This window comes from Mus musculus, chromosome 10, assembly GCF_000001635.26.
Source record: "Mus musculus strain C57BL/6J chromosome 10, GRCm38.p6 C57BL/6J".
NCBI lineage: Eukaryota > Metazoa > Chordata > Mammalia > Rodentia > Muridae > Mus > Mus musculus.
Genome location: NC_000076.6, coordinates 71,881,117 through 71,898,641, shown reverse-complemented (window position 1 = coordinate 71,898,641; position 17,525 = coordinate 71,881,117). Strand labels below are relative to the sequence as shown.

The 17,525-nt window shown below is 40.2% G+C and overlaps 1 non-coding gene across 1 annotated transcript; it reads right to left on the bottom strand.

Moving 5' to 3' along the window:
• Positions 1–475: 475 nt before the first annotated feature.
• Gm22937 lies at positions 476–606 on the bottom strand. Its single transcript, XR_003949100.1, has one exon. It is a non-coding gene; the product is annotated as a small nucleolar RNA SNORA17 (small nucleolar RNA).
• Positions 607–17,525: the final 16,919 nt, after the last annotated feature.

Here is a 17,525-nt window from a genome sequence, read left to right as displayed (position 1 = left end):
ATCCTTGTTTTCTCTTTCTATTCCATTTCTCCACCACGTAGTCCCCTTAGTGGCCCCCAAGGTCTCTGAGTGTCAAAGATAGACTCAGGAATTTTCTTCAGAGTGCTATGCCCCTCTCATGCATTCTGACACCAGACAGGGGTCACCACAGGCATGGTTGGTGCTCAACTGATGGTCATCTCAGGCTAGTTCCCTGTCCAGGCCCCATGAGTAGTTACTGTTCTGATCATCTCAGGCTTACTTCTCACCAGGCCTGCCCAAGTGGCCTCATGCGGGGGATCCTCTATCTTGGACTCACTTCCACCCCAGGCCCTCCGTCTCAGACAGGGTTTTTCTGTCTTTGGCTTGCTCCTGTTCCTGGGAACCAACAGGTCCTACCAACAAAGTGCCAGCCTGGTGGTCATTTCAGGCTAACTTCCTGTTTGAGCCCCCTGGTTTTGGACTGGTGGTCAGTTCAGACTCGCTTTTTTCAGGGAGTGTTAGGCTACCATTCATCCAGATGTTCCTAGGTCAGAACACTGAGCATAGACATAACCTCTCTCCATTCTGCCACTTACTGGCACACAAGTGACACAGCAGCCACACCTGCAAGGCTCTAGGAACAAGAGTATATTTTAATTCTATTCCAAGTAACGCAACGTAACATTTTATACTGCGGTTTCACGGTGATAGTTCCCCCAAAGTAATATAGCTAACATTTAGGAGCATTGTTTTGCTAAGGAATACGGACTCCACAGTTCACTGAGCCTAACCATCACAGTGTGGATTTGGATTACCTGCCAGCCAAACCCTGTCATTATAAGGTGAGAACTCTTTCATACTAATTGTGGTCGGTTGCTGGATAATTTTGATAAGCAAGTGAATTACAAAGGGTGTGCTTCACAGTGCCAAATTCCTGAAAACACATCCAGAGGTGGTAATTAGAAGGAAAGCTAGCCAGAAAGGCCATTAGGCCTTTGCAAATAATTATCAGCTCTCCTCTGGAATCCATTCATATCTGGGCACTGCCTCTCCGTGCATTTTGAAGAGTGGTTACTAGGCTGGACCTGTTGCTAGGTGAGCTTAGACCCAATTGCAGTTTTCTCTTAACTCCCTGTTACAAGGACTGTAATCTTAGTTCCTAGGGATTTTACTCCTTTAGAAGCACAACAGTCTCATGTGGTCCACAGGGCTGTATGTGAAGACAGCCCCTAGAAACAGCCCAGGAGATGATCCTCAGGTTTCCCAGCAACCTCCATCTACATCTTGTCAAGGACTGTGACATCCTGAAAGCTGATTTCTCAATTGTTTGCCATCCTGGAGCCTAAGTGTGATGTTAGCTGTGAACATAGAAGCAGATACAGTGATGGTGTGATCCTTGTTGGTTTTCAGACTCAGGCACACACCCAGGATTAAGTTGGTTGAGAATTAGTGTGAGAATTGGTGCTTACTGAAAAACCATTGTGCTGGCGTTTGCCGATGTCACTCAAAATGCAAGCTCAACACTGGAAACAAAGTGCAACTGAAGTTAATAAACACAATCCAAATAGTCTTGAAATATAAGTCTTTAAAAGGCTTATATTATGTTTGCTTGTCCCATTCTCTGTGATCAAATAAATACTACTGCCTTTTACTATCTACTAATTTCCAATTTTTAACGTTCATGGGAAGATTCATCGCCTCAACAGATACTAATATCATTAAGATGTTCCTGAGATTATCTTTAATTGAGATATCTGTCTGAGATAGGTAAAAGCACAGAAGATATCAAGTTGCACACAGCTTTGTGGAAAGACATTTTAAATTAGCAGTCAAGACATTTTGGAGTTTTAACTCTGGACTATTCGCACACCATTGCCTGGTTTTCAAGCTAGGAATGCCAGGTCCACCTTCCCCCTTCAACCCCATGAAATATGGAATATGAATTTCATAAAAATATGATCCCAACCACATATAAAGATGCATCAGCACGGGCCTCTGCTCCTCTGTCAAGATGAGTTTAGATTCACCATCTCCTTCTCTTGGTCTGTGTGTGGAAGTAACCTTTTTCAGTCCCAAGAACTATGGTTTTATCGTCATAGAACAAAAAATAGTTCTCCACCTATTCTACCACTCTGACTTTTAAAATATTTGCCCCTGTAAGATCTAAGTCATTGAATAATCTTGGCTTCAACTTTGCCCTCTTCCCTGGTCCTGTACTAATCTGTTAAATAAGGTTTTGACTCTCACTCATTTTGGATTAAAGTCATGTTGCTCTGTGGGGTATGGCCAGCTGAATCAAGTCACTTGGCACAGTACAGAGACACTAGTCTCACTTTGAAAAGCACATTTGTACTTTGGAAACTCAGCAGCTTAATGTAAAGTCAAGCAGAATGCACAAGAGCTGACAGGTTGCTATGAAAATGATGTCTCTGCATTCCCTTCTTGCCAAGCCCTCACTGTGTGATCTAGGAGAGAAAAGATAATATAGTGCCTCTCCACAGTCCTAAGATGACTTTGGGCATCTCTGAAATGGGTACAGTTCTCTTGTTATGGAGTTTTCTGTATTAATAACAAGGTAAACCAGCTACAGAGAGCTTTTTGAACCTTCTACTTGAGTGCTTGTATCTAGTGTTTTCTCAGGGACCCTTATTACTCATTTCCCATGTCATTTTAATATAGATGTCCAAAGTTCAGCAAATATTAAATATCCTAAAGCAAAGAATTCTTTCATTCTCTTTGCTATGCCCTGCTCATTAGTGGGCAAGCAATATCTCTCTCTCTCTCTCTCTCTCTCTCTCTCTCTCTCTCTCTCTCCCTCTCTCTTGAATTTCAAAGGATGCTTTTGGGAAAATGTCTGTGTGCTGAAAAGAGACTGTTGTTGCTATCATTTGTAATTCACCGAAGAAAATCTTGATAGAAAAATAATGACTCATCTGCAGAGGACAGGATAAACACAGTTCTGACCTGGATACCGTGTTTGTTCACAAGTAAATAGGTCATCCTGACTTCTAGCCTCCTGGGACACAGTCATCTGTACTTTACAGAACTACTGGGCAAACACTACTACACTAGCATCCTTTAGCCATTCTCAGAGTATCTCAACCTCAGTCTGTATTTTCGGTAGTTGCTCGAGTGAGCCCAGTCATCAGCACAGTTCCTTTTCATAGGCTTTGACACTGGAAGATTATAACCACCTTTCTAATGGCTTGTTTTATTCATTCATCTAACAGATACTAAGCCAGCTTCAAGAAACGTAGTATGTATTATCTCAAAAGTCTTTGGTAGTTGCCCTTGATACTCAGGCCAATGGACAAACCTGACTTATAGTAAAGCAATGTCACCTGGGCCCCAGTGACTGTCCAGGCACTGAGTGCCACCTCCCAGGCATCCCATTTTACCATAAGGTAACTGTCATCAATGCTATCAGGACACCTTGATAAAACTAACATCATGTTTTAAAATGATCTGCCATTATTATAACTATTATTATCTCATATAAGACCAGCTTCCTCAGGGACACTATCATCTTCGAAAGGAACAGTATCTTCAGTTCATTGTTACATAATCTTTCCCTTGTAAACTGAAGAAAAACTTGATTTTACTCACATTTACTTAAAATAATTTACTACAGGACTGGGTTGACCTAGTCAGTAAATCACTTGCCATGCAAGAAGTGGAAAGACCTCAGTCTAATCCCCAGAACCCATGTAAAAAACAGGGTGCAGTGGTATATGTTTGTAATCCCAGTGCTGGGGAGGTAGAGACAAGAGCATCCCTGGGGCTCACTGGCCAGCCAAAACAAATTGTTGAGATCCAGGTTCAGTGAGAAACTTTGCCTCAAAGAATAAAATAGAGAGCAATTGAGGAAGACAGTGGACTTGGACCTTTCGCCTCCACAGTATCCATGTGTGTGTGCTTCAATGTGCGCATGCACACACACACACACAGGCAAATGCACACAGACACAAACATGTGTGCACCTCCACACAGACACACATATACACACAGACGGACATACAGACACATTCACACAGACGCACACACAGAGACACAGACTGACAGACAGACACATAGACATAGATACAAACATACACATGCAACAAGCCACACACAGATACACATAGACACACAGTCACAGGCACACAGACATACAGATGCACATACATACTTACATACATAGACACTTAATACACCATACACCAAATCTACTAAGCTACCGTGAGTTTCCTTTATAACCTAAGAAGCTGGATTATAAAGTTCCTGAGGAATATGTATTTGTTCCTCATTATTCTTAGCACATTTTTACTAGTACTGTGGCGTCCTAATAAATTCTACTGACTAGGCATAATGCAATGTCCCATTTTGTATCTCACACTCCAGCTGTGTCATCAAGCATTACTTTAGTTTTTTGAAAAAAATAGCCAGTTCACAAGAGAAGATTTCATTTAGCTTGGTTCTAAAAAGACCAAGCTTTAGGGAGAGAGGGAGGTTAGCAGAAGAGAGAAAGGAAGCAGGTGTACCTGAAAAATCATTTAAATTTGATTCTCCACCAGAGAACTATATTACTTTAGTCTCCTAAGACATGTTTTCCAAAAGCCTGGAGTTCACTCTTTTATATCTTGCTTTTATGTGTGCTTACAAAATCATCTCTAAGTAAGGAATATATTTTCTTTCAGGAAAACATCTCTTCAAGACAGCATACTGAAGAAGGGAATTAGTAACTAATTCTGTCATTGGAACAGATTGACAGTGTGGCATGAGACGCTAGTTTTGTGTGGTAGGCAAACCGTTTGGTTTCCTTGGCAAAGACAAACACATCATCAAATTACTTAAATGCACCCACTACTCTCTCTAGATTTCTTTTATACATTTTCAGAAAGTAGTAACTAGAAACAGAGAACAGCACAGCAGAAAGAGATGTTTTCCTGGGTTTTTCTTTTCTGATTTTTTTTAACCAGTCAGCTTAATCTTCTATTACCATAAAATTATGACAAATAACAAACCTAGTCCTCACACTTCCTTACTCTGCAGAAATAAGAGCAGATGCATGTGGTGCTACATAAAGCACTAATAATAAGATTTTTAAGCTCTGCTTTTAACCTAAGTATATGCATTAAAATGCTAAAAAGCAGTACCATCTTAATCTTAGACATATATAACCAAGGAATAAATACATTTTAAAGTATTTTATCTACAGTACTAGTACTGATGTTAGATGTTGGGGTTTAGTGGGTACCTCAGGAGGGGCTCTCAGTTCTGTGGCTGGAACAAAGAACTAGATAGAGACATGCAGGTATAAGTGGAAGCAGGGGTGGGTTATTAGATAAAGGTACACTTGTAAGACAGAAGACTGGCTGAAGCAAAGAGGAGTGTCATTGGTTCAGTGACTAGAGAGAGGGTTCAGTGGGTACGAGTGCTCAGTGCTCTTCCCAAGGACCCAAGTTCTGTTCCCAACACCCACATCAGTAGCTCACAACTGCCTGTAACTCAAAATCCAGGAAATTCATTCCTCCTTCTGGCCTCTGAATGCACCTGTTTATTCATTCTCCTCCTCCTCCCCCCCCCCTCCTCCTCCTCCTCCTCCTCCTCCTCCTCCTCCTCTTCTTCCTCCTCCTCCTCCTTCTCCTCCTCCTCCTCCTCCTCCTCCTCCTCCTCCTCCTCCTCCTCCTTCTCCTAGCTTTAGTGTCAAGGATACAAAAATGGGGTTGTGGAAACTCCCTCCACAGCTAAGGAAAGCTGCTGGGGCAAGGCATGTGCCAGAACATCACTGCATGGAGGCCAAGAGAGGGCATTGTGTGAAGCTGTAAAGATGAAGCCTGGATTATGTTAGTAAACCCAACATGCTGGAGATGCCAGAGTCACAAGAGACCTGCTGAGGAAAGCTGCAGACTCATACAGAACCAGCCTAAGAGACCAGTGTGCTGCAGCCAAGAAGAGTTGGAGACCTGAAGAGCATTTTTGACATCAGACATGGAGATGCAGAATTTAGAGCTTGCCCTGCTGAATTTCAGTCTTGTTTTGGCCCACTGTTTCCTCATTATCTCTCTTTCTTCCATTTTGGAATGGTAAGGTATATTCTGTGCCATTGTATATTGGAAATATGTGCTCTGCTTTTTAAATTTAGTTTTTTTTTATTCTCTCATATATTTACATACTGACTACAGTTTCCTCACCTCCCTCTAGTGTCTCTCTCTCCCCCACCTCCCTCCTTCCCCAGATCCATCTTCCCTCTGCCTCCACTCAGAAAAGAGCAGGCCTACCAAAGACATCAGCCAAACACAGGATAACAAGCTATACCTTCATATCAAGGCTGGAAAAGCCAACCCCATAGGAAGAAAAAGGTCCCACAAGTAGACAAAAGATTCAGGGACAGCCCCTGCTCCCACATTAGGATTCCCACAAGAACACCAAACTACTCTTCCATAACATATATGCAGAGGACCTAGGTCAGACCCCTTATCTCTGAGTCCCCATCAGTCCCAGACAATTGAATAACCTGTGGGCCAGGCTGTTGTTCTTGTGGTGTGAGACTGACCCCTCCGGTTTCTCTGATCCTTCCTCCCTCTTCTTAGCAGAACTTCCCAACTCTGCCTAATGTTTGGCTATGAGACTGAATCTGCTCCCATCAGTTGTTAGATGAAGTCTCTCTGGTCGCTTTAATTATGATTCTGCTGGGTTCCTGTCCAAGAACACTCTGTAGGCAGGACAACCTGTAGGCCGAAGGTTTTGTGGCTGGTTTGGTGTCCCAGTCCCTCCACTTGAGGTTTTACCTGGTTACAGAAGATATCGAATTTGGAGTTACAGTACAAAGGTTGTCCTCAGTATCAGAAGAAACTTTTAATGTTGGACATTTAAATAGTATTGAGACTGTGATAGACTATGGGAACTTTTGAAACCGGACTAAATGCAGTTTTGCATTATAATATGGCCTATGGGAAGCAGGGAATGGAATGCACTGGTTTGAATAAGAATAGCCTCCATAAACTCATATCTGAATGTTTAGTCACTAGAGAGCTCTGTTTAAGAACTAGGAGGAACTATGTCACTGTCTATGGGCTTTGAGACTTCACAACCAAAGCCAAGATATTCTCTCTCTCTCTCTCTCTCTCTCTCTCTCTCTCTCTCTCTCTCTCTCTCTCTCTCTCTCCAGCAACATACCTGCCTGCTACCATGCTCCTCCCCATCGTGAAAATGGACTAAGCCTCTGACACTGTAAATAAGCCCCCATTTAAATGCTTTCTTTAAGAAAAGAAAATGTCTTGGTCATAGTATCTCTTCATGGTAATAGAATAGTGACTAAGACAAATCTTAAAATCAAAAAGCTGAAATAGATCAAGTAGTTCTTTTTCAATATGCCCCACAAATACCCCATGTTAAACATGATTAATCTCAAGCATTGTATATGTGCATATGTTTGAGTATTTTTTGATAAAACATGAAGATTAAATGTTTTGAAAGAAGTAATGGATATGGAAAACATTTCTTATAGGTTAAATGGTTCTCTTGATTGATACACTTAAAGACATCATAGGAAGAATAAACAGCAAAAATGTAAAGTTATTATCTTCTCTCCATTATATTAAACAAACAATCATTTCACTGACTCGATGCGCAGCACAGAAGACACTTGATAGTGATTACTCTCACAGTGAGCTGGCGACTGTTTGAAAAGGCAAATTGAATTCATTTCTTGAGAATTAGCCCATTGCTTTTCCTAGGTTTCCATCTGCTAGCCTCAGTAAATGAGACTAGGAAACAATTAGAAAATCTGATCACAATAATTACCATAATTCTACAACACCTCCATTATTCTGCCCCATGCCAGCCTGCACAAATTACATGATTCATCTCAATTTAACAAAATCAGAAATGTTTGTGTATGTGCTGCTTGCAATGTATGGGGTTAGTCACTGAGAACGATGCAAAGATAAAGGGTGTCATACATCTTCTTCCCAAGGACCAAGAACATCATCTATCCTTTGGATGCACAGTAGAGAAGATCCTAGCACTCAGGAAGATAGACCTCATACTCAGCAGTGGATAATGGAAGAACAATTTCTGAGAAAGTGGAATGGATAATCTGAGCCAGAGACAATGCTGCCAGCAAAAGCAGAGATGTGAGAATCCAACTTGGACTCAGCCCGCAGACCCAAACCAACAGGAATAGAAAGGCTGAAAATGTATGCAAAATACTAGGGACCCACATCAGCTAAGAAAACCATAATAAGAAGTTCTATTCAAGAGCTGGGGACATGGTCCAGTGAGAAAGTGCTTGCCATGCAAACATGAGTATCTGAGCTAGATCTCCAGAACCATGAAGAAGAAGCCAGTCATAGTGGATAAGCATTTAATCGCAGCACTGGGGAGATGGAGACAGATGATCCCTAGAGCTCTCAAGCTACTTATTCTTCCAAACCCAAGAGCACTAAGCCAGTGAGAGACCCTATTTCAAAAACAGGTACAAAACAACTAAAGAAAACATCTGATTCTAACCTCTGGTTACTGTGTACATGTGTGTACATGTGCACATACAAACACACTTATACACATTTATACAAAAGAAAACATTAAGTTATGCTCAGAGAAAAGATGTTATTAAACAGCCTGGATTGTTGACTTAAAGTTTAAAAGTTCCTTCACCTTATAAGAAACAGAACTAGTAAAACAGTCCCCACTTCCACCCCATTATTGATATTCCAACTTAGCATGGGAGGACAAAAACCTTAAGAAGGCTCTTCAAAGAGCCTATCCTCCTTAACCCTAGTGAGGTTTCCAAGGAGGCCTTTTCTTCTTACTCAGAAGATGGTTCCTCAAGAAGATTACCCCTCTTAGTGACTAACAATATTCTTCAAAAGTCCAATTCTTCTTAGTCCCCAGTAAGGATCCCTAGAAGGTGTAGCCCTCCTAATCAGAGCAAAATTCAGTATACAGATTTGCACCTTAGGAGTGTCAGAAGGACTCATTCATTTTAGTGTCTGGGGACATAGCAGTCATTCCAAACCTCTCCAGGCTCAGTAGGAAGCATAGGTCCCTGGGACATTACCAGGGGGTACCTCTCCTACTCTCTCTACCCAGTGGCTGGGTGGGTTGGGAGTAAGCCTGAGTCCTATGGGAGAGGAGGGTAATCTCACTGGGGCCTCCAGAAAATGAAATGTTCACATGAAAAACATATATGACTGATTAAGCCAATTGAATGTACACAAACCCTTTACTCTTGGCCAGTGACGGAGAGCAGTTCGTAGTTCGTGCTTTAGAGTACAGTTATTTAGTTAGTTTGTTTGTTTGGCTTGTTTTTTTTTTTTTTGGTTTGTTTGTTTGCTTGCTTTTAAAGGCAAAAATGCAATACATCAATGTTATTTTAGGGTCAAAGTAACCTTGAAACATTTGTTATTGGCGAAACATAGTAATCAGACTCAACATGATAATTTTGATTACAACATTTTAGGTTATTTTAGCTTGTCTTTAAATTGTATAAACATTAGCTATTTTCATTAATACACCTGGACCAGGGTCAGGATCATAGAAATCCCAAATGTGCTGCCACAGGACATGTGACTATTAGGAATAGAGGATTAGGAAGCATCTAAGCAGACACACAATAGAGTTTGGCAAACTAGCATTAGCTTAACCACTTCAATGGAACGTTTTGCAAGAAACATATCACTAAATATTCTTTCTCTGCCTCTTAGAAAGATATTGTTAGGCCCCATGTAAATGGAGTCTCCATTCACAGATGTAATCAACTGCAGATTGGTAATATCTATAAAACATAATTGTGTCAATATTGTGAATGCACATTAAGCCATCATTCCCTGAAGGATAACATTCCTATGTATACAGCATTCACATTGTATGATGCCATAAATAATAAACATGTACTTTAAAGGATACAGGGATGTGCATGAATTTGTATGTAAATACATGCTACATAATATAATATACTCTAATATCCACTGACTTGAAGGGACCTTCTGGCACTGCTACTCTTCATGTGATACTATGGTATACATAGTCACATTAAAAGCCTCCTGCTAGCTTAAAACTTAGGAATGTATATCTGTCGTGGAACTAGCAGTGAAAGATGGTACCTCCATTTCATAATGTATGGAACACTAGAAATTCAACTTTGGCGGGACATTTCTCTAAATGAATCATATATCTCTAATCATGAAAAAATGAGAAGTTTCATTTCTTTTTGAGTAAGAGCAGTTAATAACATGATTGACCTAGGGTCACCTACATCCTACTCTCAAACTTCCCTTCTTTGGCATATCAGCACCAAATCAACATTTTGTCCTTATGGTAATAGTTTGTTGTTGTTGTTGCTGTTGTCATTGCTCTCTGCTTTTTTGTTTGTTTTTTTTTTTCAGTAATCACAGCATCCAACATGGCTTGGTCTGGAAAACCTGACTAGGGTGAGGAAGGAATTAAATAAAGAGAAAAAACACAGACACATGCACAGAAATACTGGGATCTGGTAGATTATGCTAACTCTGACAGACCATTACTATGCAACAAGGAACTTCAGGGCATTTATTATTTATAGCACAACGTGAAGGAGATAACTCATCTCCATAGGAAGGCACTGCAGTTGATAAGTTTCTGTATACTCTGAACATTCACACACAAACCTGAGGAGGGCTTTGCCAGTTCCTGGAGATGATTCAGGAAAGGCTTTGCCAATTCTCATTAGTCTGAGGCATTTGAGTCCTTATAGATGAAATACGTTCACTAGCATCTCATCTGCTCCCCACAAGTAATTAACATTGCCAGTATAATTTTTCTCTGACAGCTTTAATAGCCAATACAATAAATGTAAATAAGCTAATTTTTTACTAAAAACTCACTGTCTGAGGTTCTTTATTGCCATGATTCTTCATCTTTGCAATGACCTGCAAAACAGAACAGGAATGACTACTATGCTCTAACTGATGTTCCAACTACATGGCTTCTTTGGCTAATTTATGATAGAATATAAGAAGCTTGTCTTTTGTTTGTTTGTTTGTTTGTTTGTTTGTATTCTTTGTTTGCTCTTTTGGTTTTTTCCTTTTTTAATAGATATTTTCTTCATTTACATTTCAAATGCTATCCCCAAAGTCCCCTATACCCTCCCCCCCGACTTGCTCCCCAACCCACCCACTCCCACTTCCTGGCATTCCCCTGTACTGGGGCATATGATCTTCGAAATACCAAGGACATCTCCTCCCACTGATGGCCAACTAGGCCATCCTCTGCTACATATGCAACTAGAGACACAGCTCTGGGGGGGGTACTTGTTAGTTCATATCATTGTTCCTCCTATTGGGTTGCAGACCCCTTTAGCTCCTTGGGTACTTTCTCTAGCTCTTTCATTGGGGGCCCTGTGTTTCATCCAATAGATGACTATGAGCATCTACTTCTGTATTTGCCAGGCATTGGCATAGAATCACAAGAGAGAGCTATATCAGGGTCATGTCAGCAAAATCTTTCTGGCATATGCAATTGTCTCTGGGTTTGGTGGTTGTATATGGGAAGGATCCCCGGGTAGGGCAGTCTGGATGGTCTTTCCTTCCATCTCAGCCCTTAACTTTTTCTCTGTAACTCCTTCCATGGGTATTTTGTTCCCCATTCTAAGAAGGAACAAAGTATCCACACTTTGGTCTTCCTTCTTCTTGAGTTTCATGTGTTTTGCAAATTGTGTCTTAGATATTCTAAGTTTCTGGGTTAATATCCACTTATCAGTGAGTGCATATCAAGTGTGTTCTTTTGTGATTGGGTTACCTCACTCAGGATAACATGCTCCAGATGCATCCATTTGCTTAAGAATTTCATGAATTCATTGTTTTTAAATGCTGAGTAGTACTTCATTGTATAAATGTACCACATTTTCTGTATCCATTCCTCTGTTGAGGGATATCTACCTGAAGATAGAGCAATTCCTCTTCTGGGCATATACCCAAAAGATGTTCCAACTTGTAATAAGGACACATGCTCCACTATGTTCATAGCAACCTTATATAATAGCCAGAAGCTGGAAAGAAGCTTGTCTTAAGGTCATTAAATTAAGTGGCAGCAAATGTTTTTAATAGTTTGACTTTAAACTGTTAACCAAGAGGATATCATTCAAAATTTCTGAAAAAAACAAATAGCCATGAGACAAGTGTTAATATAGATAATCAGTATGCAAAGAAAGAAGTCACTAGATAAAACAGCATTCCAAGTTTGTCTCTTATTTGTTCAAGTATAAAGGAGATATCAGAAACACGTACACTGTACTATTATAAGCTACTAATGTTCATTGTAATGGAATTAACACCTAAAATAGATTGAGATATTGCAGCAAATTAGTCTCCAAATACCAAGAAACAATTTGCAAAACACTATAGGGGTGTGGTTGGAAAGAATTTGCACACACTATCCCATGAAATCTATATAAAGGTTCTTTTCTATGATAAATCTATCATTGCCTTCTCTCTGAATTGTCATAGATCAAGAACTGTATCTATTTAATTTTATCTTGCTACATCAGTGCATTACATAAACTAAGGGGGTATTATGATCCTTTTACAAATGAGAAAGTAGAGCCTTTGAAGTCTCATACAGTTTTCATAAGCAGAAAAGCGATATACAATACTCAAATAATACCTTTTTGAGTCAAGAGTTTTGGTAACATGATAGAAATTATGTTGATCTTACTACATGTCCATAATTTCTTTAAACCCTTTCGAATGCCATATAAAAGAGACTAGCAACTAGAGAAATGACTTGACAATTGAGTGTAATTTCCACCTTTGTAGGGGATCTGAATTCAATTTTCATCAATCTATGTTGGCCAGCTCACAAATGCCTATAACTCCAGCTGCAGAGGTTCTAATGTTCTCATCTGGCTTTGATGTGGAAACACACACACATGTCTAGACACACACACACAAACACACACACACACACACTAAACATTTTTAAAAATTAAATTTTATAATGAACCTAAAAGAGATACCATTTATCTCATTTTTAAATCCAAGCTTTGTTATGCCCTGCTGCTGAAGGTCACAGTCCTCTGTGTCTGGACAGCTCTCTTGGGCTAGGCAGAAGATGGAGGACTCCCTTTTCTTGGGCAACTTCCTCTTTTCTGCCTGATCTGGGGAGCCAGAACCCTTCACCACATCCTCTACCTGAGGAATGTCACCTAGTCTTGATGAGACTAAAGGTTCAGCTTCTGATCTCCTGTCCAGCAAGCATCTGGAATTCCTGGAATGCTTCTCCATACAAATGAGGCATTCCTCAGATTCTAAACTCCAGACAGAGGAGGTACAGACAATTCAGGAAACCCCTACTCCCTTCCCAAACACAAAACCCCCTGAATAAAGTTAAACTACCTCTCCGAAGCTGATCCCAGAAGTACACCATTGCCATAGTACTCGTGAGCCTTCTGAGCCTGTCCTTTGACTCTGCTTCTTTTGTCCTCATGGGCTAGTGGCCAACAGCCTCTGAGGAGAAGGGAAGATGACAAAGCTTGATTACAATGATGGTAAACAAATATTGAATTCCTGAGGCTCCTGAACAACTGGAACAGCTGTTGCCTCTACTAGGTAGGTACCCCAACCACTCAAGGGAAGGGGAGGGGAGGATGGTGGAAGGATTGTGAGAGGGGTTGACCTGAAGGAGGTAGTGAGTAGGATGTAAAGTGAATAAGTAAAAAAATTAATTTAATTTTAAAAAGTCACTATCAACAAAGATCTCTTTCAAGTAAATATATGTATACATATATGTATGTATGTATGTGTGTACATATGTATGTATAGTGCCTATCACATGCTTGGTAGAATTCTCTAATATGTGAGCATTGATAAATATCATAATGGAAAGACTGAGCATTCTTTGAATTGCTTCCAAAATTGAAACATTGTCATTTCCCATAGAGCCATAGGCCATGTGTCACCCAAGAGCTCCCAAGAAATTAGGACTGATGAGTTCACTGGGGCAAATATTTCAGAAATGGAAGAAAAAATTAGCAATCAGATGGTACTGTCTTTTTATTTTCTTAGTGGTAAAATATAAACACCATTTATCATTAAACCATTTCAGATGTAGACATCTATGACACTAAGGACACTCACACTCCTGTGCAGCCGATGGGTGCCATCTTGATGCAGCAAATTAGTCTATGAACTTGTACTTCTCAGCCTAAGGCTACACATGTGTTCTTGAGTTAAAACCACATTTTGTACTTTCTCAGGCAAATCTACATATGTATATTCCTGCTGTAGCTAAATCTACATTTGTGCATATTATTTGGATTTTTTAACACTTTTTTTAATTAGGTATTTTCTTCATTTACATTTCCAATGCTATCCCAAAAGTCCCCAATGCCTTCCTCTCCACTCCCCTACGCACCCACTCCCACTTCTTGGCTCTGGTGTTTCCCTGTACTGAGGCATATAAAGTTTGCAATACCAATGGGCCTCTCTTTCCACTGATGGCCAACTAAGCCAATCTGTTTAGTGGCCTTTTTGTCTTATTGATGGTGTCTTTTGCCTTACAGAAGCTTTGAAATTTTATGAGGTCCCATTTGTCAATTCTCGATCTTACAGCACAAGCCATTGCTGTTCTATTTAGGAATTTTTCCCCTGTGCCCATATCTTCGAGGCTTTTTCCCACATTCTCCTCTATAAGTTTCAGTGTCTCTGGTTTTATGTGGAGTACCTTGATCCACTTAGATTTGACCTTAGTACAAGGAGATAGGAATGGATCAATTCACATTCTTCTACATGATAACAGCCAGTTGTGCCAGCACCATTTGTTGAAAATGCTGTCTTTTTTCCACTGGATAGTTTTAGTTCCCTTGTCAAAGATCAAGTGACCATAGGTATGTGGGTTCATTTCTGGGTCCTCAATTCTATTCCATTGGTCTACTTGTCTGTCGCTATACCAGTACCATGCAGTTTTTATCACAATTGCTCTGTAGTACAGCTTTAGGTCAGGCATGGTAATTCCACCAGAGGTTCTTATATCCTTGAGAAGAGTTTTTGCTATCCTAGGTTTTGTGTTATTCCAGATGAATTTGCAGATTGCTCTTTCTAATTCGTTGAAGAATTGAGTTGGAATTCTGATGGGGATTGTATTGAATCTGTAGATTGCTTTTGACAAGATAGCCATTTTTATTATATTGATCCCACCAATCCATGAGCATGGGAGATCTTTCCATCTTCAGAGATCTTCTTTAATTTCTTTCTTCAGAGACTTGAAGTTCTTATCATACAGATCTTTCACTTCCTTAGTTAGAGTCATGCCAAGGTATTTTATATTATTTGTGACTATTGAGAGGGGTGTTGCTTCCCTAATTTCTTTCTCAGCCTGTTTATCCTTTGTGTAGAGAAAGGCCATCTACCACTTTAGCAGTGTTCTCCTGTATTTCTTTAAGAGAGTTAAATTAAAGTCCTTCTTGATGTCCTCTACCATCTTCATGATATATGCTTTTAAATCTGGTTCTAGCTTTTCAGGTGTGTTGGGGTGCCCATGTCTGGCTGAGGTGGGAGTGCTGAGTTCCGATGATGGTGAGTGGTCTTGGTTTCTGTTAGTAAGATTCTTACATTTGCCTTTCGCCATCTGGTAATCTCTGGAGTTAGTTGTTATAGTTGTCTCTGGTTAGAGCTTGTTCCTCTCATGATTCTTTTAGCCTCTATCAGCAGACCTGGGAGACTAGATCTCTCCTGAGTTTCAGTGGTTAGAGCACTCTCTGCAGGCAAGCTCTCCTCTTGTAGGGAAGGTGCACAGATATCTGGTGTTTGGACCTGCCTCCTGGCAGAAGATGAAGGCCCAAAACAGGGCCTGTCCCAGAAGCTGTTAGCTTCTGTAGTCCACACTCTCACCTGAGCAAACTAGTCTCAGAGGGATCTGGGAACCAAGATGGCTCCTCCAGGTGCTCCTGCAAAGCCCTCCCAGTGGAGCAGACACTTCTCCTCTGGCAGGGAAGGTGCCCTGCTGTCTGGAACCTGAAATGTGGTCTGCTTCAAAAGATCTGTGGCTTCTGCCTGTCCCAGAAGTAGTTAGCTTCTGTAGTCCACACTCTCACCTGCACAGACTAGTCTCGGCAGGATCTGGGAACCAAGATGGCTCTCCCGGGTGCTCCAGCAAAGCCCTCTTGGGCAGGGTGGACACCTCTCCTCTGGCAGGGAAGGCACCTGGATATCTGGAGCCCAAAATGGGGCCTGCCTCAGAAGCTCTGTGGCTTCCGCCTGTCCCAGAAGCTTTTAGCTTCTGTAGTCCACACTCTCAACCTGCGCAGACTCGGATTTTTTCTTTTATATAATCTATAAGTTGTAAAAGTGCTATAGGCAAAAATCAATTGAGAATCTCTCTCAAGTTCCAGTTTGTGTTCAAATTATAAATTTATTGATTTTAAAATATATTTCCCTTGAGTATAACATAGAATACATATTACATATTATACAGACACACATACACACATTTCATACACACACACATATTTACTTTGAATGAATTTCATCTCTCATTGCTGTGTCTTATCATTTTAGAATAATCTAAATGTGCACCAAAGGACACATCCTAGTAGCACACTTGCATGCTGTGAAGTATTTAAACAGAGGTAAGACTTATTGATTGTAAATAAAATAGTCACTTCGTCATCAAAACAATAGGCCTTACTTCCCACCTACCACAGCCAGTAGAGTTTGAAGACATGTTCTAACTTGAACCAATGAACTGGAAAAAAAAGCTGTTTACAGGAACTACAAAAAGAAATGCTGCAAATCAAGAGAGCCCCATGTGTTTGGGGAACACATATGATTAAAAGTAATATCCCAAGTTAAAATGGCCAGGGAATATACTGAATGAAGAAAAGAAAATAAAATTTTGAGAGAAATAAATAGTAAAATAATCAATATGGAAAATATGTATTCCATGCAAGTTTTCATATAGATGAATGTAGGTAATGAAGGCACAGAGCAAATGTAGATGTATCAATTCCCATCAACCTGCTTGGTAAGCCACAGAAATGATCCTACAGACAGGTGTTGCAAGTGTTTCTTCTTGAAGTGACCTATATTTAAAATTTAAGCTTACTGTAGGCATAAAAGAAGCTCATTTCAGAACAAGTTTATATCATTTATATTCCATTGTACATAGAAAGGCAAGTGATCATGTGTCACTCTTTAGAGATTAATTTCACAACTATTTACAATGGCTTTCTTCAGAATATCCCACACTTTAGCAGTTCTTGATCTCAGGATTGGATGACTAGATCTTATTATCTAAGCCAATAATATGTGTGTACAAAATTATATGACATGGAGCAAGGACAACTGTCTTGTAAGATCTCTTGAAGACTCTAAGCATCTTTTCATGGTATGTGTCATAGGAGTACCATAGAGCTATGGCTTGTGATAGTGAGAACAGTAGACAAAGCAGATGGAAGAGGATAATCTGCTAAACTACAAACTTTGTGAGAATGTACAGGACCCAAAACACTATATATCCTGACAAAAGGAAGTCTGTGGTTTTCTTCCTAGACATCAGGTGACAAGTGTTAGCCACGAAGCAAACAGGTGAACACTGTGTTTAAATAT